The sequence below is a fragment of the Paramisgurnus dabryanus genome, chromosome 8 (assembly GCF_030506205.2).
Source record: "Paramisgurnus dabryanus chromosome 8, PD_genome_1.1, whole genome shotgun sequence".
NCBI lineage: Eukaryota > Metazoa > Chordata > Actinopteri > Cypriniformes > Cobitidae > Paramisgurnus > Paramisgurnus dabryanus.
Window position 1 is genome coordinate 15,949,973 of NC_133344.1, and position 24,443 is coordinate 15,974,415.

General features: G+C 35.3%; 2 long non-coding RNA genes across 2 annotated transcripts; both read right to left on the minus strand.

Annotated features, from left to right (window-relative positions):
- Nucleotides 1-2,088: 2,088 nt before the first annotated feature.
- On the minus strand, nucleotides 2,089-4,738 carry LOC135770367 (uncharacterized). Its single transcript, XR_010542606.2, has 3 exons — nucleotides 3,585-4,738; nucleotides 3,311-3,458; nucleotides 2,089-2,593 (listed from the first exon to the last, which is right to left on the minus strand). It is a non-coding gene; the product is annotated as an uncharacterized lncRNA (long non-coding RNA).
- An 11,218-nt stretch (nucleotides 4,739-15,956) lies between these two features.
- On the minus strand, nucleotides 15,957-24,161 carry LOC135770368 (uncharacterized). Its single transcript, XR_010542607.2, has 4 exons — nucleotides 22,941-24,161; nucleotides 18,636-18,740; nucleotides 18,425-18,516; nucleotides 15,957-16,085 (listed from the first exon to the last, which is right to left on the minus strand). It is a non-coding gene; the product is annotated as an uncharacterized lncRNA (long non-coding RNA).
- Nucleotides 24,162-24,443: the final 282 nt, after the last annotated feature.

Sequence of the window (24,443 nt, forward strand, 5' to 3'; positions counted from 1 at the left end):
TAATATGTACCATTTAGGTAGAGATATGGATACATTTGGTAGCAATATACCTTTGTGGTACTAATATACACTTTTTGGAAGCAATGGTACCTCTGAGGTACTAATATGAACTATACTATTCAACATTTAAAGTGGTTCAAAAAAGTTAAAGGGACATTCCACTTTTTTGAAAATATGCTCATTTTCCAGCTCCCCTAGAGGGTAATATATTTGATTCTTACCGTTTTGGAATCCATTCAGCTGATTTCTGGCGCTAGCACTTTTAGCATAGCTTAGCATAATCCATTGAATCTGATTAGACCATTAGCATCGTGCTAAAAAATAACCAAAGAGTTTGGATATTTTTCCTATTTAAAACTTCACTCTTCTGTAGTTACATCGTGTACTAAGACCGACGGAAAATTAAAAGTTGTGATTTTCTAGGCAGACATGACTAGGAACTATACTCTCATTCTGGCGTAATAATCAAGGACTTTGTTGTTACATGGCCGCAGCAGGTGTAGTGATATTACGCACTGCCCGAAAATAGTCCCCTGCTATTGAAAGGGTACCGTCCCCAGACAGCCCACGACAAATATAATGCATGTTAAAAACAGCCCATGAAATGCGTATAAATAGCACGCAGTGTGAAAAGTCGTGCAATACATATGCCAAAATGCAATTTTGCGTGCATTTGGTACGCCAGTCCTTCCCATTCACTTAGTACGCCGGTATTGGTTTCTCATTGTTTTCTGTTTTGGGTTAGAGCAAGTTTTTGTTAAATAAAATGACATCCTAACCCAAACCCCAATTCTAACCCCAGCTTCAAGCAACCATGGTTTAAAAATAGACAAAACATATTAAATTATATCATATTAAACCTATATAAAAAGACATTGTAAAGGGAATCCCAAATCTAACTCCAGCCCCAAGCAACAATGGTATAAAAATAGAAAAAAAACAATACATAAAATTATACGAAAAGATGCGGCGTATAAGTGAACGGGAAGGAGTATCATATGCACACAATATGAAAAATATGCCAATTTTTTATCAAATCAACATATACTTTTATGCTACTTTAACTTAAAAAAAATAAGTTAAACAGCTTCAACTAGTTTTTTAAAGTAATGTCAACTATTCACAGGTCAAAACTTAAAGTGCACCTATTTCATTTCTAAAAAACAACGTTATTTTGTCTATTTGGTATAATACAATGTGTTTGCGTGGTTTGTGGTAAAAAAAATATTATTTTCCACATACCGCCCATTTTTGTTACTCCAGATGTACTACTTTCCTCAGTCACATTAATTTTGTACGAAACTCATCCACACTGAAAAAAAAAATCCTTTCAATTTACGTAATTTTAATGTGTACATCGGTCCCACATAATCCGATTGTGTTAAACCAACATAATTTTCCTCATTTAATTTTTATGTGTCAGACCAAAACATTTTAATTGTTTCAAGTAGTCTAATATAAATATGTTGACTCAAAGTGCTATTTCTCTTTACTATAACACATTTATTTTGTAATGTTTAAGTAATTTTATTATGTAAGGGGACTAGATTTTCATCTGTAATTCCAACATGCTTTTTTAATGCTTATATTATGGGATTATGTAACTCTAAAGCAATTTCATTATGTTTCTGGAACCAGAATAATCATCCATAATTATCCAAATGTTATTTATTTCTTTTTTAAATACAAAATACATTTGCATTGGCATAAAAAGCAAAGAGTTTTAAACAAAAGTTTAGTGATATTGAGGCAAACCACTGCTTTCAGATCATCAATTCATTTAAATCACTACACATTAATTCAACAACAGTCAATAACTATTACAACAATCAGCACATGCAGTACATACAAAGGGGCAATTTCCCAAACAGGTTGTAGATTAATCCATGACTAGGCCCTAGTTATATTAGGATATTTTTTACAAAAAAAGTGAAACAAACCTACCTTACAAAAACAACACTGGAGTACATCTTGAGACAAAACAATGGCACTGATATATGTCAAGATATGTCAGTGCAATATGTTTTCAAATTAAGGCATTGCAAAAGTCTGGGACTAGAAAAAGCCCCATCTGTAAAATGCAAAACAGTAAGTACTATTATTTTTTAAATGGATTTACAAACTGGAAAATATCAATCCTTCAGAAAGTCAGAGCTACAGCATTTGTATAAACTGATAATCAAAGATTCAACAAAAACAAAATACAACAACCATTTCCAAAATCAACTCTGAGCAGCAAACTGTTAATGTTTTAATAAGAAAAAACACTTAAAACAGATAAATAAAAAGAACATAAATGAGCAGCACAGTCTTTCTGATCCTTTCACTGAAAGAAACTGTTCGTTAAAGTTACGCTCAATGCAGTTCCATTAAAATCTTTTGGATTTCCTCAAAAATTAAGCGGAGATCAGGATAGCTCAGGTTTAAGGCATACATCAGCTCAAACAACATGGCACGATGTTGCAACACCTTCATGCCTTCCAGGACTATACAAAGATCCTCTTCTTCATCACAAGAAGCATGTTGTTTGAGAGCACAAATCCCAACAGTGGTGTCTTCAAATGACCACACTGATGCTGACTTCATCCATGACCTGTACAAAACAGACAAATGTAGTTAAAGAAACAGAAAAAAAGTTACTGTTACAATAAAAGTGTCATTGGAAATTAGTACAATGCAAACAAATATAAATGTAAGTATACAGACCCATGTGCATTGCCACAGCATGTTACAATTGGTTACAAATATATGGGTTACAAAGCAAGGCAGCTGCACTGTCCACTGCTCCAGGTGTGTGTGCGCGTTTACTAGACTGGAATGAGTTAAATAAAGAGGCCACATTTCGAGTGTGTGCTACCATACCTGACAATCACAGCAAAAGTGAATTATCTCATTTTCTCACTGTCATGTTGTTATAAACCTGTATAAATGTCTTTGTTCTGATGAACACAAAGGAAGACATTTATTTTGAGGAATGTTTGCAAATAAACTGTTCATGAGCCCCATTCACTTCCATAGTATTATATTTCCCCACTATGGAAGTGAATGGGGCTTATGATTGGTTTGGGAACAAACATTCCTCAAAATATCTTCCTTAGTGTTCATCAGAACAAAGACATTTATAAAGGTTTGTAACAACATGATAGGGAGTAAGTGATGAGAATTTTTATTTTTGGGTGAACTACCCCTTTAAATCTTCCCAGGTGTTTTAATGACCCGTGTGCCAAAAGATGTAACTAAAACATACTACATTTTCTGTACTTCCAACAATGTTTACACATTTTTATGTCTATGAATCTATATTACTTACTTCTGTCATTTGATCATTAATTGTTTGAAGTCTTTTTGCTAGCTGTCCTCCTTTCTGATAGAAGAGTTTCGTCAGGTTTTTGGATTGGAGGTCCAGGTGACACGCAGGAACATAAGACAGTAGTGATTCTTTTAAATTCAGCATTTATCTGAAAACAAATTAACCAACCATTGTATATTTGAGTACTGCGAGTCAAAGAATAATACATGTATATTAGTTACAAAAATAAGATTTAGCTCCTAACAGCAGTAAAACAGTGATAGGAATTACTTACCAATGCTTTTGAGTGTGTAGCGCATGCAAGGATGATGGACCTATAAGAGGAAATATTCAGAGGTGAAATCAACACACAACCTCAAATGATTAAGGTCACACATACACAGAGCAATAATGAAATAAGTATTATATCTGTCATAGGACGCAATTTTGGACAAAATGAGATCTTAAAACAAGGTGCTCTTCTGAAAACGTCAGCTTTAAGGTGTGGCACTTCAAAGCAATTTTTTCAGTTAATATACCAGACGTCACGCGAGACATTTAAAAAAGCTTTTTCTAATTGAATCAAGTGTTGCTCGTGGCGTAGTGAAGTCACGAATAACTGACGCGGGTCTGTTCATCTGATTAAGCAGACAGTTTGTTTCATACGCAATGTCATTATTAATGTAGTCAATTTATATCATCTGGTAAATTACTTACATGGATAACGTTACTCTGGACAGAATAACGTTTGGTTAGCGTTTTATTTGTCCTGAACCGTTTCCATAGAACAACTGAGTAAAAAGTGCCTCAAAAGTCAACTCAAATCTGACAGTTTTCAAATCGGATAAAACTACCAAACGTGAAATAACGTTATACAGCTGACATTTTTAAAACGCTGTTTTTCTTTATGAGCCTTACACTTACTGACTGACTGACTGACTGACTGTAACGTTAACTTACTCCACCAACATCCTCCAAACTCATTTTTACTACAAGTCATTGCAATGGCTACATATTGTAAAAAAAACTGTCTATCTAGTGAAGATGTATCACGTATAAAGTGAACATAAATAAATAATAGAACTTACTTTAATAACGTGGTGTCCGTCTGAGAGAGATCTTCTGACTGACTGCTGCTGAGTCTTCATTTTGGCGCCCAAAACAAACGATGTTTATTCTTCTTTTATGGCGATTGACGTCCTTTTCATTGAGCGTTACTGCCACCTTCTGCTCAGGAGGTGCCATTTTGTGTGCAAACTCAATTTTATTGCTTTAAGTATTCAATTCAATCAATTTTAATCAATGTGAGAATAATGTGTTCATTTTACATTCAAACAAAACATTTTCATCCTAATCAATTAAATTATGTTTACACAAGGAATATAAATATTTTGTGTTGCATATACATGTTTATTTTATTTAAATTCAAAGACCCACCAAGTCCATTTTTTTCAGTGCATTTAAAAAGCTCTGTGTCCCTGATTGGCCAGCTTATCTGTACGTTGTGATTGGCCTGAATACCTTTGAAGTCAGCCGGAAATGTGACGCTCCATACCATGTTTGAAAGATTCGCTCACAATGCAATGCTTACTTTACAGGCTTTAAGTCCGAAGTGGGAGGATTTATGATAATGTCGGTCTTGTCTACATCACCAATCCCAGGAAGTAAACTGTTGCCTACAATCCGTGTGTTTGTTGTAGTCCAAGAAAAAGATTCTCGTTGGAAATGATAACTCACGTCATCGTTTACTTCGGGGTTTGTACCTTTTGCGTTAACATGTACTAATATACATCTACACACCAAAGGAAATGTAAAATCGTGAATCGAACCATAGTATTTTAAAAATAGTATTTTGAATTCACTTGCAAAGTTTTAACTTCATGTTGTTTTTTTACAGTGCCCAAAATTGCAATTTGGCGTATGTATTGCACGACTTTCACACTGCATGCTATTTATACGCATTTAATGAGAATAGATTGGTTAAAAATGTGGCAGAAATCAGTCCAATCAAGAATTGGTTGTTTTTTTTTGTTTCAAGACAAAAACTTTTGTGTTTACACTTAACGAAAATCTGTAAAAAGAGAGTTGAGTTTCTTTGGTCATTTTTAAAAAAATTTACTCGGTTATCTTAAGGCACAAAGTGAGCCAGGATTACTGCTGATGCCCCTTCAGGAAAACCGGTGCATGACGCCCCTGCATGTCACCTGGACATTTATTGAAAACAGAGAAAAGCTCAGTGTAGTAAAATATAAAAACTGAAAGAGCACAACGTTCTGAATGTTTAACAGCACCACAGGGAAATTTTTCATTAGTGAAGGTTATTAGGGCGGGTCAGTATGAAATATGGCCATTATTATTTCACTTCACTACTCATTGTGTAATATTTCATATCACTTACACACTGCAGTCTGGCCGAGTGCTGAGTCACTCCTTTTTGTTATGATTATTGATTCAAACTTTGCTATTAGTTATTTTTTCACCTGTGGGAGAACATGTATGGGTTTTGTGGTCAACCTTTTTAACCTTTTGACACCCATTTAAGCAAGTTGTTAAAAAGTCTTGTTTTTCCTGAAAAGTCATGCGTTTTGCATCTGTGTGTGTAGACTGTACGTACCATCTCTTTAGTCGGGGAGTGTCTCCGAGACCTAATGACAGAGAAAAGGGAGTTTTTAAAGAAATCCTTTTACTTGAGATATATCAATCAGATAATCTGACATAACAAAAGATTTCAGACTGCACGTGTTGAAAGTGTCGGGGAAAACATGATCACATAATTGATAGCTTGTAAATCCCACACACTTGTACAGAACATTGAACATTAAAGGCAAACAAGTGGTGCAGAATGTGTCTTGACAGGGGGAGGGAGAACGTTGATTTAATAGTCTCATCTTTCTAATCCTGTCTTCCAAGAGCATCAATCCTGGCACACCCCCATCAGTTTATCACAGACAAACACTCGTTTTCTTCTCCATTATTTTTTTGTAAATGTATTACCATGTGGTGATATTTTGCACAAATGCTATGTTGGAGAACTGGAAGTGAGGATTTCGATATGACGTCCACACTCGACCAACCGTTAATAAACGTTTCCAAACGACTCTGTACTTCTGTAGGGACTCCACCCTGATGTTTGAAATATAAAACTAACTCTTATTTGTTAAGGTGACACCTTTTACGGATCATATCTTTCAATGATTTGTTGACATAACAGAACAATGTTTTGAGATTTGAAGCATTAAATCAATATTTTCTCAATTAGATGGCAAAGATTGTTTTGAATTCATAAATAAAAAACTTTTTTAAAAAGACTTTAAGATGTAAAATAAATCTTTGGTGTCTCCAGAGTACGTATGTGAAGTTTTAGCGCAAAATACCCCACAGATAATTTATTTGCTAATGTGTCCTTTGAAATGCAGATGAGCTGATCTCTGCACTTAATGGCAGTGCCGTGGTTGGATAGTGCAGATTAAGGGGCGGTATTATCCCCTTCTGACATCACAGGGGGAGCCACATTTCAATGACATATTTTTTCACATGCTTGCAGAGGATGGTATACCAAAACTAAGTTACTGGGTTGATCTTTTACACATTTCTAGGTTGATAGAAGCACTGGGGACCCAATTATAGCACTTAAACATGGAAAAAAGCAGATTTTCATGATATGTCCCCTTGAAAGGACAAGTTCGGTATTTTAGACGTAAAGCCCTGTTTTCAGATTGTTTATGGTGAAATAGAACGGTTTTGACTGAAATTTCGACATTTTCGGCTGCCCTGAGAATTTCCGCGTGTTTGTGTTTCATCTCACACCTCTTCAATGGGTTTAATAATGCACTGGAACAATCCTTCCTAAAATGCATTAAACTTTCGTTTACAAAGACGTGAAACTCACCGAGTGGTCAGGTGTGTTCACTGGTATGCTCAAACAAAAATCGCTGCAAAAGATGCTTTTTAACAGCTGTTTTAGCATTCGTTGTTAACTTGTGGACCTATTTTTCCAAACGCCTCACACCCGTACATTCTTCCACTTAGAGCTTGAATAATAAACACTCCAGCCCAGGTGGTGGCGCTAATCCGCCTTTGCCAATTGCAAGAATAGAAACAAAGTTCCCGGCGCGGAGTAATACCGTACCTCACAGCACATCTAATACATGTCAATGGAGGTGGTAAAAACTACGATAAAACCTGTTGGAATGCGTCTTTTGGAGCGATTTTTGTGTGAGCATACCAGTGAACACCCCTGACAACTGAGTTTCACGTCTTTGTGAACGAAAGTTTAATGCATTTTAGGAAGGATTGTTCCAGTGCACCATTAAACCCATTGTAGAGGTCTGAGCTGAAACACAAACACGCGAAAATTCTCAGGGCACCCGCAAATGTCGAAATTTCAATCAAAACCATTCTATTTCACCATAAACAATCTGAAAACAGGGCTTTAAGTCTAAAATACCGAACTTGTCCTTTAAATTGTGTTTGAAATATTTTGGTATTTTTTCAAACAACTTATCTGTGAGCTTCATTATTTAAAAAAAAGTGCCCCCATAATCTTTAATCCAGTGGTTCTCAAACTGGGGGCCACGATATGGTGCCAGGAGGGCCCCAGTTTTATGACATTTTATAAAATAAATTAATTTATCATGAATTCTGTGCAATTAAACCTAAAAAAATATGGCTACTAACCAACAGCACAATTTTTATCATTTAATATGTTTTGTTTAAGTAAAAGTTGAGTTTTAGAACAGTTTTTTGTCATAAATTTTCTTTGGGGGGCCGAGAAAGGAATGCGCCGTAGGGGGGCCGCACGCAAAAAGTTTGAGAATCACTGATCAAAAATACAAATTTCCTCCCCTCCTTGATCTCTCTTTACTTTCTGCCATGAGTAATGGTGAGAGGGCAGACGGGCCAGGAAAAGATCGATTAGCAAACGGCAACTAGACCCAACTTCCAACAATCCAATAAATACTCAATGGACGAATTTGAGTCCCGTACTACCTTTTATTCTCATTTCAGTAGCCGATTCATTTGGATGGGGAATATGAAACAATCGCTACTTCTATGACTTTAAATTACATATAGATAGACATATAACTTTAATACACTACCTAGATACACCAGATGTATATAAGTCTATTGGTCGCACACAACTATACACAGTGCGCCATGTAGTGAAATGCCTGGTACTATTTCTCCCTACGGTTTGCAATAAGCAATTATACAAATTAGGAATAAAAAATACAAAATAAGAAGTAGGGATGCAAGATGTATCAGCCTATAATTGGTATCGGCAGATAAAAGCAATTTTACCACTATCATCTGACACATCGTCCGACAACAGAATTGCAGTTTGTACGCTCTGCACATCATCTGATTTCACAACATAATAATTTGAAAAATTATGAAGGAGAAAAGGCTAAACTATCTATATGTATCGGCATTGGTAGATGTCTAAGTAATCATAAATATATCGGTATCGGCACAGATATTTTATACCATTGCATCCATAATAAAAAGGAAACAATAGAAAGAAATCTAAAAATGTAAAATTAGGAAAACAAGATATTTAGATAATTGTTTTTTAGTAAATATGCAACACAAACCTAAAAAAAAGATGGAGAAGGGAAAAGTTTGCATGTGTATGCAAAATAATAGTACATAAAATAAAAGTGCATAATAGTAGATGTAGAAAAGTGCAATATGTACTGAAAAAAAATTAAAGTGCACATATATTATTTACTACACTACCCTGCTAAACACGGTAAAACATTTGATATCAAAGTTTGCATTTTTTCCTTGTCAAAAGGTGTCAAGAGGTCAATCTTTCTGCGTATACATTTGCAGGTCAGGATGTCACCGAACCTGAACTTTGGTATGCAACAGAAGACGAAACTTTTTGTGCATATGCTCATACGATATCGCCGTCCTGCATTTATATACGTATGAATGAAAGTGAATGGGACACAAAGTCTTGGGGCCCCATCCTAATTGTTGAGACTTCAGATGGCTTATGGGTAATGAATGCCGTTTGTGGATTAGTTTGTGGATGTATGAGGATTAGTATTGGTTACTATTTGCTTTGCTGGGTGCGGATGGAACATCTTTGCCCTGCTGAACTGAGGTGCCACCATTTCATAATTGTATATGATGTTTGTGTCTGCGCGCGCGCGCGCGCGCGTGCGTGCGTGCGTGCGTGTGTGTGTGTGTGTGTACAAATGTATGTTGGAGATATGAGGGATGGGGAGTGTTAAAGTTGAGAGAGTTCAAACTTTTGGGGGTCTTTTGAGGGGGTCTGTATTTTGTCCCACTATAGGCCCCTCCTCTTATGTTTTTGTGCAAACATGTGCATACAAACAAACACATGACTCATGTAAAGTTCACATTTTAGTGCAGGTTTCTATTTATTTTTTAAGAGTATGTTTGTTTGTATTTGTTTATGCATTTAATAAAACCCTAAAGAACAGGTGCTTGAACCTCATGGCTTTTGTACTATCAATGTTGTTACGCTAAGTCATACATCACAAAAACAAATATTTAGTGTGAAAGCATATATTTCATGTTATAAAGAGAAAGCTTGTAAGAGAGAGAGAGAGTGTTTGGCTCTTTGTTGGCGCTCAGCCTCCCTCGGATGACAACCCTATTGTCCAATCAGAGCTCCGGATTGTTGTGCACTTCTCGCTTCAAGGGGGCCCTGGCAAGCACCCCGTTACTCATAAACTAACCTCCTCTCCAGCCCATAATGAGACCCCCAAACCAGTCCAAATTTCAACCAGCGCTTCCTTTAAATGAAGACTAGAGCACCCTCATGCTTTTGATCTGCAGAAAAATGTTATTGTTTAGGGCAGTGGTCTCCAACATGGTCCCGAGGGCACCAGGTTGCCCTCATAGAGTCTGTGAGGTGCCCACCAAAGCACATTCTATTAATACACTCAAAAAAATTATTCATTGGATTAACTCAATAAAATTGTGGGCAGGACTTCCATCCAATATGAATGTGTACCCCTAACTCATAAAAAACTGCTTTACACAATTAAAATATATTGAGTTGGTCCAACTCAATTTAAAGTAAATCGCAATACTCAATTAGTTGCCTCAACTCAATTTAGTGTAGTCTGAAGAACTCAATTCTGTTATTTTATATATAACGTTTTTATATCATACTAATTAGCATAAGCACATGTTAGCATGCTTATAAAAATAAACAGGCCTGAACACTGTTAATGCTCATTGAGAGAAATATGTCACATCCACAACCTAACCACAATCGCCACTCTTCTGCACGATGGTAACCAAACAATTTGAAAAAATATAACACAAACGCTTCTAAATCAATAAGATAAACAGACATTTAACACTATTAAGTCTTTCTCTTTACCTAAAAATGCATAAAATAACACTTAATTTAAAAAAATGACTCTCCAAAAGCAGTTGCATGCAAAGCATGCTGGGAAATTCTTTTTCCAGAACCCAAACTCAAACTAATTGTGTTAACGCAATTAAAAAGAAATCAAAAAATTATTGTACATAATTATTTTGTGTTATACTAATTAAATATATATATATACTTATTGCTCTTAATGAGGTATTTTACATTTATTGAACACAATTTTAATGTGTCATGTCTAAGAAGGGCTTGAATCATTTTTTTGAGTGTAGTATCAATTGTAATATTTATGTATTGCATATTTTTTATATTAATTTTGCTTTAAACAATGATAAAACATTTCAACAAGTAAAATAAAATAGAATCAACAAGTAAAACAAAAACATTATGAGTAGATAAATATCAAAAAGTAGTCCTCCACATTGTTTTATCCATTGTGGTAGCCCTTGCTCACAAAATGCTTGGAGACCGCTGGTTTAGGGGTTACTCTTGTTGATAGCCTGTTGTTAACTTTGCATCAGATGTTTCTCCTAAAATTCATTAGGGGATTTGAAGAATTTGACAGAATATATTTGAGCTAATATTAAAATAATTTGCAGACTACTTTGGGAAACTTGAGCACAGTTTGAGATCTCTTCAGAAAGTCTTTAGGGGACATGCAAGAATTCTAAGCAAGAAAACTCAAAAGAGAAAAACTCAAACGCAAGTTATTATCTGACTGCATTATGTTTACATTTATGCACTTGACAGATTCTTTTGTCCAAAGTGACTCATAATGCATTAAGGGTGCAAATTTGTGACCCTGTCTGAGAAATCTCTTCTAAAAAGTCTAATGTGATAAGAATGCAAGTTCAATATTGATTTAAATATTTGATCTTGATCTTACTCAGTCAATATTAAAGGTTATATTTTTATAAAATGTACTTTAAATGATGTAAGATCATTTTATGTTAAAAAAAATAAATCACAAAAGTTGGGTTTTCACAGATTGGGTCACATAATTTTGTTGTTCCTTGGGATTCGATCCCACAACCCTCATAGAAATCAATTGATATATTAAATGGGTGGATGCATGAAATCAAGATCTAGTCAGCGTTGGCTTCCTGTTTAAGCACTAAACCAGTGGTTCTTAAACTTTTTTGGCATGCTGCCCCCTTGTGTATGGTGCATCTCTTTATGGCCCCCCCCAAAGAAAATGTATGACATAAAATATTCCAAAACTTCAAATTTAAATTAATTTATCATAAATTCTATTTCATAAAATGTCATTAAACTGGGCCCCCCCTGGCACCATCTCAGGGCCACGGCCCCCAGTTTGAGAACCACTGTCATAAACAGCTCTTAAACAACACCAATAGCACTATAACTATAACACAATATTTAATGCCCACACAGCCATTCGAAAATTATTTAATAAGACCACTCTGCTGCCTTTTGGAAAAGCAAGAAATACACACTGATCAAATGCTTTCTTAGCACAGCAGGTGACCGAATGTGTGCAAAACCCAAATTAAAATTCCTGGTGCTCATTGTGTGTGTTGTGAAAGAAAACCTTGACAATGTAGTGTTTGTGTTCATGTTTGTTTGTTTATGTGTTCAATGCCTTAAATCCTATAGTGTGTGTGCATTTAAATGTGTTAGTGTTAGTAACGCAACACTATACGTGTGTGTGTGTGTGTGTGTGTACAGGGTTTGGACCAAGAGTGTGCGTGCCTCAAAGAGATCTGGAGAGAGTCCAAACCAGAAGGGGTGAGATGAGAAAAAGAGCAAAAAAAGATTCAACAGGAGGATAACAATCCAGAAATTACAGGCCTTTGACAACCAAATGGGAAGCCTGCCCAGCACACGCTCGCATGCACATGACCATGGGCCCTATCTTACACCTGGCGCAATGCGATGCCAGGCAAGTGTTTCTTGCTAGCTTAGGCATCTGAAAACAAGGTGCAAGCAACACACATGACACTCTGAAAACTTATTTTGAATTTGCGCCCCTTGGATGAGCAGTCACGATCCGCCACTGTTACACACACAGGGACATGCAGCAGCACACAAACATGCCACATAAAAATGAAAGGATTCCAATGTAAACGGTTATTATTGTGAACATGAAGATAAAGATGCCTATGGATCATCGTTGCATATCTATTTGCAGTAATGTTGAATGAAATTGGTTTCCTCTCTGAAGCAGCGTTCAGTCTTTGCTTTAAAAAAAAACTGCCATGGTGCAAGCTCAATAGCTTTAAAAGTGAATGTGAGATGAGACTCTGATTGGTTTACTGGACGTTACGTCCAAAAAACACCCAATAGACACTTTGGACCATGCGCCTGGCATGCCAACCATTTTTTCTGTCGTTAAACTAGCAAAAGTGGATTTGGATATGTCTTAAGTCAGGGGTGTCCAATCCTGCTCCTGGAGGGCCGATGTCCTGCAGAGTTTAGTTTCAACCCTTACGAAAATTAATTTCATTTCAGTTAAAAACAAAAAAACTTGGTTACTTTAGTAAAACCATGGTAACCTGTGTTAAGTTAACAAAAAAATTTAAAGCAGCAAACAAAAAAATTCTCTGGTCAAAAATATTTTTTTAATATATCCTAAATACAATTTGTAGAATGTTATGCTCAACAGAATATATATTTTTTTCACAATATCCACATATATTTCAAAATGTATTTCAAGGGGAAGGAAATACATTTCAAATTGTACATCCTATGACAAAAATGTAAATAGTTAATTTTATAAAGTATATTTTGAAGTTGAAAATATATTTAATTTTAATCTTTCTAAAAATTTTAAGTTTACAGTTTTTCTTCCATTTTCTTGCATTTAAATAAATGGAGGGCTAAATATATATTTTTAATGCTTTAAAATGTATTTACTACTTTGAAATATATTTCAAAATAAACCAAAAAATGGCCAAAAAATATATCTGTGAAAAATATATTTTTGTATACATATTCCAAAATATATTTCAGCAAATATATTTTTGGGCCATTTATTGTATATTTTGAAATATATTGAAAAATATATACAAAAATATTTTTTATTTTGATGTATAGGTAAGTTGACATGACTTGCAAATATGAGTTGATTCAACAAAAAAATGTAAGGCAGCAAATATTTTTTTTACTAAACAATGTGTGCTAATAGTAATCAATACACCAAAAAACATGGTTACTACACATTTACCACAAAAAACATGGTTACTTTTTGTAAGGGTTATCAAATACACCTGAAGCAACTATAAAGTCTTACTAGGAATACTAGAAACAACCTGTCAGGTGTGTTGAGGCAAATTGAAGCTAAACTGAAAAATACTGTACCAGCCCTCCAGTTTGGACACCCCTGCTCTAAGTGCATCTAAATGAACCATGAATAAAATGCCATTAGTATGTGAGGGTAATGGTATAGTGCCATCTGCTGGTGGAAACGTGCAGAACTAGAACGAATAAAGCCAAAGTCATTGCTAAATATAAAAAAAATAAATAAACATGCATTCATTTCTTAATCATGTTGTCATATCTCAAAATATTCGTGCTGTAGTTGAAACCCAAATGCTTTCGTCTTAGTTAATATGAATGACCAATGAACTGCACTGTGCATTACAGTACTGCAATAGTTTCATTCCTATTCAGTCATTAAAACAAGATATATTCACTACAAATTCAGATAAATCTTACAATTTAGAAATTTGTGCTTAAAACAAAAAAAAGCTGTTTAGCAAATAACTTTTTCCTGTTTAAGGCAAAAACAAAAAGTTGTAAGACATAAACGCTTGCATCATTTTTCCTCTGAAGTAAACATATCTTGTTTTAACCCCTTCAGATCCTGCATCCACCGGAATGGACATCACGTTTTGCGGTTCAAACCAATTAAAATGATGATCAACCAATCAAAATAAGGCACAGTGACTGCACACCTGAAAAATAAGGTCTGAAGGGGTTAAGGATGTTCTGATAAATATTGACAAATAACACTAAAAATAGAATAAGAAACGATAAGATTTTCTAAAAATCTAAAATAAGATTTTTTTGCAGTGCATTATAAAACACATTTCCTAGCACTACATCATCCATTATGCCTGCATGTATGTATGCATTTTTCCAGTGATATACAGCCCAAAATCTTAGATTGTCTTAGTCTTTACAGCTGATTGTGGCTGTGATTCATAGCTGATCCCCAGTCCCTTGCTATTTGCAATGCAAATTAATTTTGCCGAAAGGAAGCACACTAATAGACCATTTCAATGTTTAGGACACAGACACCTGAACATTTAGGAAATACAGCAAAGTGTGGAAATACAGCGAAGAGTGTAAAGGAGTAGCACTTCTCACGTCTGACCCTAAAATACTAGCTGCTTTAAGTGCAGGTATGTCTATCTTAATGGCATGGCATCTGCCTGCGGAGATGGTTGCTAAGGTTCGTTGTATTTCCAATGTATTTTAACTCAGATTTACAATGCATTTAAAAATGGCGAACAACAACAATGCATCTTTTCTATGTACATTCTGCCTGAAATAAGACTGGGTCAACAATGCTTGACCAAAGCGGCGTGGTGAGCTTGAACCTGCTTACATCACGAGGCATTTTTTGGACCCAACATTCAATAGGAAAATTCAACTGCAGTAGCCACCGTTCAACCTGAAGAGGGCAGCACTCAGACGTTTTTACACCATATATTGTAGTATTGAAACACTTTATATCCATGGCTGGGGCCCTCAAAAGTTCATGGGCCCTTAGAATCGTCCTAACTTCCACCCCCCCCCCTTACGGCGCCCCTGCTTAAAGTGTGTAAAAAGTATGAGCACCACTATTTATAGCCTACATGTAAAAAACCTGGTGTTTAATCATTAAATAAACAACAATCAAATGTATTCATTATAATTATTATGAACAAACTTTTGTTTGCCTCATGCAGTTATGACTGCATCTTTATATTCACCCTAAGCAATGCTGTTGTTATCTTTTTATGGTGTCATAATCTCACAGCTCTATGTAATCATTTTGCCTTTTATGATCTCTTTTAATTTTGTTAAATGTAGTGAGTCTGTCATTATCGCGTCCGCTATATCTGTATTTATTAGTTTGGCAGCTGTAATTCCACGAGCAGCCTTATTTTTCTACAGTGTTTTGTATAAACAAGTGCTTCTCAAACTTAAACTACACAGAATTTATAATAAATCAAAGTATTATAAAATGTCATTAAACTGGGGCCCCCGGCACCATCTCAAGGCCCCCAGTTTGAGAACCACTGATATAAACCATGTTTACCTTTTTTCCAACTCTGGTCCACAGTAGATCAAGACATCTTTCATAGGGCTATAGTCATAACTTCCTTCTCACATGCAGAGGGGTTCGATTGGCCCCGTAGCCACACACGCTGCGCTCCGTCAGTGTTTTTGTTGAGGAGCCCCATTGGGCTTCTGGGAAAGAGGAAGCGTTAGTGTTTTCCTTGTCAGCCCATGTTTACTCTACAATAAGAGCAATCACACGGCTCAGTGGATCTACGATCCTCGGCCCACACCTTAGCTCACTCTCTTATAATCTCTCCATTATTTCTTGTATTACGTCTCTAGGGTCATTCTTTGAAACAGGTCACATTTCCAGTTGAATGTGATGATTTTTGAAGCAATATTTGGGATAATGTCACTGTGGCATCAGAGGATGAATTATAGGTTAGATCAGGGGTCTACAAACTTTTTGTGAGCAAGGGCTACCACGATGGATAAAACACTTTTGGGGGGCTACCTTTTTATATAATTTACTCAAATAAATTTTTTTTTTACTTGTTGATTTTATTTTACTTGTTGGAATGTTTTATCATTATATAAAAATGTTAACATACATAAATGAAGCCCAGCTATTATAAAGAATGTTTAATAATTATTTAAATTGAGGCTAGACTTTGGCAGGCCCACAGGCACCATGTAAAAGACCACTTGGTTAGATTGTAATAGAGGTTGCAGCATCATGGTGCCTTCAGTAAAAGTAACAAGATTAAGAGTTTACGTAAGGGATAATGTAGAGGCAGCCCGCAGCCGGTAGTTATCGGGAAATAAGAAATAACTGAAGGGGCTTATTTCCCGATAACTACCGCCTGCCTCTACATTATCCCGCTTATTACACGGCTACTTGTCACATAAGAAAAAAAGCGGACATGAATATGAATTTGAAACATTTTATTGGCATATTTGTTTTAAATTAACATTTTATCCTTCCGCGAAACTTTGCACAGATGCATAAAATGATCGTAATACCTTATTAAGATCCTCTGCTTCATACTTGTCTGTCTCCATTTTTTCTTTGAGAAGTTTTAATGCCCATTCTGTATTTTTTTGTGTGTTGGCTTCGTAGCTGTCATGCTCTATTTTGTCAAGTTCAGTCTTTATTGATCTTTGTTGGCGCAGAGCGATTTTACTCGTACAAGTAGTACCGGCTATGCGTTATTACTTTGGAGCGGTTATTATTTGAAAAGAACGAACCTGCAAATGTCTCAACTGACCAATCAGAATCAAGCATTCAAGAGAGCCGTGTAATAATGTAAGTTATATTTGATGTCTTATTTCTACAAATATCCACTTTTTATGAACTTGTCAATATTTATAATTTCATACTGTAAATGTATCCACTTTTATGTCTATGTCCAGTTTGTTTATGTCTAATGTTGGTAAGTGGAGTGACATTTTAAGATCATCTGACAGACATAAAACATTTTTGTAAAAGATTTTGTTGATGTTTATTTTTACGTATAATAAAATCCTTAAAAATATCCTTAATCCTACCCAATACCAATACTTAAACTTAAAAAAATTCTTATATTTATAAGCAGTAATTAGGAGAATATTGAGGCAAAAGTAGTTATTAAATTAGAATTGGACCCTAAAGTAGGACCAGCTTATTTATTTGAGCCGTTTCAAGCCTATCATGTAAATAGGATTTAGAAGCAATAAGTAATTAAATACTTTTTGGAGAGAGTACTTTGTACAGTAATGTAATCACATGATTGAAGATGCAATTAGAAATTTGTAATTAATAATTTTTTTGAGTAACTTACACAACACTGGATAATGCATTAGCTAACATAAACAACCAACGAACAATACATCAACAGCATTTATTAACCTAAGCTCATGTTAATTCCAGCATTTACTAATATAAAAAAGTTGCTGTAGTTATGCAGCTGTTTGCCAGTAACTTAACTTATTTAAATTTATTTTATTCACTGGCAACAGTTTGTTTAAAGATAAATAAACATTACACATTAACAAGTCTTTGTCTTTAGAGAATAAAACTAAAATAACAGCCTCATGCAAAGCATTCTGGGAAATCATCATCAACCTTTGTCTGTTTTTTTTTCTTCAGACTTTGGTTCCCAAAATGCTTTGCATGATGATGTTACTTTAGTTTTATTCTGTAAAGATAAAGACTTGTTAATGTTTAATGTTCATTTAACTTTAAACAAACTTTCGCCAGTAAATAACATACATTTAAATCTACAGTAAGTTACTGGCAAACAGCTTCTACAATACTGTCATTTCTACAGAAACAGTGTAATTAAAAGTTGTAACATCAGTTAATGCACCATGAAGTAACATAAACAATTATATTGGCATTATCTAACATTAATAAATGCTGTAGAAGTATTGTTCATAGTGCATGTAGCTAATGCTAACAAATATAAACATATTGTAAAGTGCTAACATTATTTTGTTTTCACATTTTATGTATAAGGGACACAATCACGCCAATTTTGTAAAATTACCATTCTGTTTATCTGTGTTCTTCACCTTTTCACTCTCCAGTCTTTCCTCTGTCGTTCACTCGGTAACCTGAGGGACTCCTGGCTGTGCTTCCCTTTCAGAATAAATGTGGGGAAACTTTAGATTTGGCCCGCTGGTGAGAGCGTAACCCTAATTTCCTCCCAGAGAAGCAGGGGGAGAAGGAGCAGGGAGGTGGGAGGAAAGGAAGTTTACCTTAAACTGGGGTATAACCACTGCCCGTTTCCATGGTGACGATCGTCATCATCATTTTTCTCATGCTCTCCTTCTGTTTCTCTCCCTGTGAGGTGGACTCAGTCACTGGTGGTTTGGAGCAAGCGATTATGACTTAAGATTTGGAAAAAACGTGTCAGGCTGAACACTTTTTTTGCTGTTCTAGCAATGTCACACTGGTTACATTTATTCATTTAGCAAAGCAAATTTTTAAATGAAAGAGCATTTGACTTTTTTCAATTTTTATCTGCCCTCTATCATTTCCCACTACAGTCACATCAACTGTTTTTTTAGCTTTATATTTAAATCAAACTTGTTTAAGCCTTATTCATTGTGTCATGTCAAGTTATATCAAAGCACAATTTTAGAAAAAAGGTTAAAAAGTTGTCACTGGGATGGTACCTTTTAAAAAGGTACAGATTTGCAACTTTGACATACCAGTATGTACCTTTAAGGTACAAAGGTGTGCCTTTGAAATACCGATATGCACCTTTTGGATACAGAAGTGTACTTTTTGAAAGGGTACCACCCCAGTGATAACTTTTGTATACTGTAAAAAAAATGAATTTGTGGCTTAGTAAATTTTACTAAATAAATTCTATTTAAAAAAAAGTATTCTTGTTTTTATAACCAAATTTGAGTAAAAATAACACGAAAAAGGTAAGAAATTCGAAATAAACACATTATTAAGTAAATCAACTAAATTTTAAAATGATACGCTGGATTTACTTAAAAATATATTGCATCATTTTTGCATCCACTTTTTTTAAGTAAGTTTTACATGGAAATTTAAGCAATTGCTTTAAAAAATTAAGCTTAATTTTTTTTTAAATTCCATGTTAAACTTACTTTAAAAAAGTGGATGCACAAATGATGCACTATATTTTCATTATTTTAGTAAATCCAGCGTATTCTTTTTTTAGTGTACCTAGATTTTTCACTTCATAGTTTTATGGTATTCATATACAGTACACAGTATTGTGCACAGGTGTAAGGCCATCTTGTTGTTTTAGTAAAGTTTTAATGACCATCCATATATTTGTTGCTTTATTTATTTAAAGACAAACATAAAATAAATATGTATACAAAATGCACTGAAAAAACATGCATTCAATTTACTCTTTTTTTTTAAGGTAAGTGGTTGCAATCAATTTATTTAAGCTACATTTAAACAAAAAAAGGAAAAAAAACCTTTTGTTTAAATGTAGCTTAAATAAATTGATTGCAAAAATCAGTATTTAGTGCAGTGTTTCCCGTACGTTGATTTATTCGTGGCGCACCGCCACAGAATCAGCGCTGGCCGCCACAAATAGATTTTTCATGATCCCCATTTACATTTATATTTTACTGTTTAAAAACGTCTTAATTCATTGTTGCAAGCACCCAGCGCGCCCTCCCTTTCTATGTTGCATGCAGCGCGCGCCCCCCTCTCTCTCTCTCTCTCTCTCTCTCTCTCTCTCTCTCTCCCTCTCTCTCTCACGAGCGTGAAAAGGTGGCGGTGTTTCAATGTCCGTTCCTCTTCCTCCGTATACTTTCTTTTTCGCGTAAACGTCAACAGTCACAGATTTTACTGACAGAGAAGACGGCGATGACTTGACGAAAGGTTAGCATTAGTGTTTCCCACACACACACCCCCGCGTTCTCTCCCTCTCTATAATGCTATATGCCTGCGCACGTGTTTTGTAGTAACTTTGTGTAACAGTTACTGTGTATTCTCTCATATTTCTGAATTTGCACCCAATTGTCTGCGCTATACGCGACAATAAAACTCGCATTTAAATAAAAAGGGGCTCATAACAAGACATTGATGAGAAGAGCAACAGCAAATGTATGGTGATTTATATACCATCTGTAAACGAGTTTTTCTCGTCTGTGTCATGTTGATATCAAGAAGCAACGTGCACATGACGACGAGAGAGGTGACCTGCTGCGCAATCGAGTTACCCCTCCCACTTCTGAATGTTTAACTGAGATTTCTAATCCCGTCCGAATTGACCATCAATATTACAGACGTCCTGTGGTAAAATTACCTTACGCCATCTACAACCGTAAAACTAATCCCATCCGAATAGGGCTATAGTCTGCTCATTTTATGTCTGACAACAGAACTGATAATATGTAAATAATAGCAATCAGTTGTGTTAAAATGCAATATAACGTGACAGATCAAAGAGTAGAAGTGAAACATATTTCAGGTGCCAACACTCGATCAAACCGGATCAAACGCAAACACGTGATGACGTCACATATATGCTAATTAGAGTGGGACGTCATCACCGCCACAAGTCTCTCAAAATCCTGTGGGAAACACTGTTAGTGTATCTCTCTGGTCACTAGTGTATCTCTTTTGACACTAAACATATCTTATTTTTGTATTTTACAAATTGCATACTGCGTACTCATACAGTATTCTGTATTTTTTGTTTGTATTCTAATAAAAATACTGAGAAATACTTACATATGTTGCATTATACCATTGCACAAACACCAAATCAGTAACACTTTACTTGAAGTGGTGTGCATAAGACTGACATGACACCTTCATAATCATGACAAGGAGATTTTATGCACGTTTATGACAACTGTCATTAAGTGTCATTTGTTAAATTATATAATTTTAAATGCAAAAATGACATTGTTTGAGATGTCTTTGTTATGACAACTTGACATTAACCAATACAACACAACTTGTTATAAATCTGTTATAAAGAATAATTATCAAACTTAATGGTCATGTTCTTCCTGATCCCAGTTTTTAAACCCTAGTTAGTGTGTTATGTTGCTATGATAGCATAAATAATACCTGTAAAATGATAAAGCTCAAAGTTCACTGCCAGGCGATATATTTTCTTTAATAGAATTCCTCTTTCAAAGCCTACAGCGAACAGCCGGTTTGGACTACAGCCCTCTACTTCCTGCTTTAATGACGTCAGTAAAACAGTTTTTAAACTCCGCCAACATTAATACATCAGTCACAGATCGAATCACAACACACTAAACAAACTACACAATCAGAACTCATTACGTATTTCTGAAGGAGGGACTTCACATAACAAGGAAGACATCAGCTGGTTTTGAGAACAGTGAGAACAGCGCTATACAGATAAGTAAATTGTGTGAAAAATACCGCGTTTTTTTACACGTGAAACATGAACACATGTTATATTGTCCACTATAAACACAATCAAAGCTTCAAAAACACAGAAAGAATGGGAGCTTTATGAAACTATAGCTTTATGGGTTAACATTAAATTAAACTGTCATTAAAATGTCATTAAGTGTTATTACTATGTCATATAGTTTTATAACAGCATCATGAATATTTTTCTTGACCTCAACTACAGTGTTAAAAATATAATTTGTCATTAAAATGTCAATAAGTGTTAATACTATTTAAAATCATTTTAAATACCTTAATAAAAAGGCAACAGACGCGTCAAAAGAATAAACTTAAAGTATGTATGTGCACAATACATAAAAAACTGACTGAACTTTGTTTTTCCTCACACAGAGGGTTCTGACATTTTCTGACATAGAAGAAAACACTAACAAAACTTTTCATTAATTAATAAATGTACTGTTTTTGCAGCAATATGGACTCAACACAGCATGGCTTAACCCATTATTGTACTGTTTTCATTTAAATTTAGGTGAATCGGTCTTCAAATGCAATAAAATATAATTTTATACATTTTAATTATTATTTTATTATTGGATGATTGATTTTATTTCTCTAACACCTGGAGGAAACTTAAAAAATACATTATGAAATAAAGAATATTTATGACACTGTTATTAAACTATATGACAGAGTATTAAGTTCACTTAATGACATTTTAATGGCAAGTTTGATTTGTATCACTGGTAAAAAGTGGTCAGTTATGTTGTCTTGGTAATGTCAAGTTGACAAAGACATCTCAAACAATGTCATCTTTGCATTAAAAATGACATAATTAACACTTAATGACAGTTGTCATAAACGTGCATAAAATCTTCTTCATGTTCATGACGTGTCATGTCACGATTATGAAGGTGTCATGTCAGTCTTATAAACACCCCTTCCAGTAAAGTGTTACCAACAAATCTAATGGTGGTGTGGTGGACTAAGACTTATGCACAGTACTGTATTGTCAAGCATTAAGATGCTGACAGGTGCACCCAACATACAATTGCATTATAGGTATAGAGTGGGAATTTTTACTTTTCAGGATCTCACATAATGATGGAAAATGCACACATGTTTTTTCTCTCAATGGCTAAAACAACAGTCTGAGAAAACTCTCTCACTGTATCTGCAGATTGAAAAAAGCATCCAGTCGCTGCTATTCTGCACCCATGCGCTATGTTTCGTCTTCGCTCCGAACTTCTCATCCGATCAGGTTTCTCTCTTCGAATCTCAGAGCTCTGCACAGCTGCACAGCTCCCTTTAATCCACATCTCAGTGTCTTTTCACACACACACCTAGTAGTGTCACTCTTTTGAAGAACATTACTGGGAAAACATGAAGAATAACAGCAAAATTCAGAGAATCCCATATAAATGCAATGCAACTGAACTCAAGGAAAATCTCTCTTACAGATGACTGTAAAGGCAGTGTTAGCACTATCATCCTGTCAATGTCTACATTTACAGACTAAACTACTTTGAAATATAACTCAAATATACCAAAGCTTCTTACAAGTTTACTAAATTGCAACATTCAAGTGACTACTGGTTTCTAAAGTGAGGTTATGTCAGAAAGAGCTTCTCTATCAAGCATAACACATAAAACGTAATGACTTGCCTGCAGGAAACTAAATATAGACGTGATTTGATTACGTAAAAATTGACATTTCAAAACGGATTAGGATCAGGCCACTAAATAAACACAGTGAAGAGCCGCGGGCCATATGCTATTAAGAAAGAGACCTACCTTTACACACACATACAAGCACGCTCTCTAACTCACTTTTTCCAACCTGGGCTACCGTATGTTGACGTGTGCCGAAACGAACATCGCTCCAGGTTGGCGACTCATAGCATCTCTTTCACGCGACGGTTAAGTGGTTGACCCCGTGACCCCCATCACCATGGAGCTCACGGAAGTCCTTACTTCGCAGAGGTAGTTGAGATGAATGACATCATCGGGGAGAGAGTCCCGTTGATGACGAAAGGGGGTTTGTCTGTATTTTCCGACATTATTCTGACATTACACCGACATTATTGTTGTATTAGTAAGGTCATTATTAGGCCAGGTGTGTTTTCACAGTGAGAAAATCCTTCAGAGTTGCTCTGAATGGGCCAAGACCGAAATAGGATGGGGTGCCGGATAGCTACCTCACGCAAACATTCGTCACGAACCCACAACGGTCAAACCGAGTTCATGTGGAACATCTATGATGTACAGACATATAAAACATGCATATGAGCATGCATCCATACATGTATACTCCCTTTATAATTTCAATACATTTAAGAAGCTTTAATTTCTAAACATCTTAAAAGTCCCGTTCTTTCTGTGTTTTTGAAGCCTTGATTGTCTTTACAGTGCGCAATATAACATCTATTCATGTTTCACGAGTAAAAAACACGGTATTTTTCCACAAAATTTACTTATCTGTATACCGCTGTTTTCTCTGTCCTCAAAACGGCCTGATGTCTTCCTTGTTCTGTGAAGTCCCTCCTTCAGAAAACGTAAAAGAGTTCTGATTGTGTAGCTTGTTTAGTATGGTGTGTTGTGATTCGACAGCAGCCACTGACGTGGCGACTGACGTATTCCTGTGGGCGGAGTTTAGTCAAACACTCTCGCTT